Raw genomic sequence first — 1,286 nt, 5'->3', positions numbered from 1 at the left:
AAACAGCATTGTAGATGAAAACCGGAGGGGTGCAATGAGTGGGTCACTTACACTTTGCCAACTCTGCCATCAGATAAACGCGAGACCGGAATTCACAATGAACCAGGATCATTCCGGCCATACGTTCATGAGTCTCTGCCAGAGAAATCGAGGTTGCACGGACACGGCAGAACTCTTGTCGATATCACCGCCTTACACGGCGGTGTCGCACTCCTTAAGTTGAAATAACAAATAGTATGGCCAACCGGTAAAACCCCGTTGGGACAATGTCCTGCCTAATAACTTTGACGCTACAGACGCTCTCATTACTAGGATCTAAATAATTTGCGGTTACGTGTTTGCCCCTGTTCACATTGATAAATGTTGGAGAAAACATTGCGGAAAAGGAAGCTATATGCAGTTATTGAAACAGGTGAGAGACCTTTGCAGCCAGCATTGACGCTAATAAAACAGTGAACATCGCTATTTTTGAAGGCTGCGGTTGCATAGCAACAAGCACTCGATCGTATTTTGTTAAGGTCATTGCGGCGGATAGTACGCTTTCTTACAGGAAGCAACATCAGCATGACAAGCCGCTGCGAGTTACCTGAAATTATTATCATTCTTATGAACTGACCAGAGTTATCCACTTTTGGTTCGTAGTGTAAAAAGGGACGATAGCAAATGCGCTGTTTGTCTTAACAAGTAATGCATGATACTGCTCGCATGAAGGACCAAATTCACACTGCAGCTAACTGAAATCCCTTTGCTCCAACACGAGCCACTTGTGATGAGCTCCATCAATAAATTATTAGCTTAAAACGTCATACACGGCCGCAATTTTCCACAATCCGTTGGATAAGAAGTGGGTTTGACTTACGATGCTCAGTGTACACTCAGACGAAATTGTGAAGCAGCTCAAGCTTATAAGCAGCCTCTACATCATCATCGACAGCATGAGATGAGTAATCAACACCGATGCTTCACTGCCCTAGAGTCATAACTTGTTTGAAAGCCTTATTGTAATAAAATAGTAAAGGGGGACGAGACTTAGTGCTAGCTTACCACAATCACTCCAAAGTGCNTGGTGTTGTGCACCTATGTCGCCTGATTGCGAAACTCGCGGGATGTTCCCTGTCTGACATTACAAATTATCCGCAATACACGACTTCCTATGATTTAAGAATGTTAATAATGAAATTAAACTTGTTTTGTTGGTAAACAATCGTCAGAAAATAAGGGAAATTTTCAATGTGATTTTCGAGATGACCGCGTCAAACTTTGGGCAAGTTTCTCCCACCCTCTTT

The sequence above is a fragment of the Opisthorchis viverrini genome (assembly GCF_000715545.1).
Source record: "Opisthorchis viverrini unplaced genomic scaffold opera_v5_666, whole genome shotgun sequence".
Classification (NCBI taxonomy): domain Eukaryota; kingdom Metazoa; phylum Platyhelminthes; class Trematoda; order Opisthorchiida; family Opisthorchiidae; genus Opisthorchis; species Opisthorchis viverrini.
Note: the sequence above shows the minus strand (reverse complement) of the source record.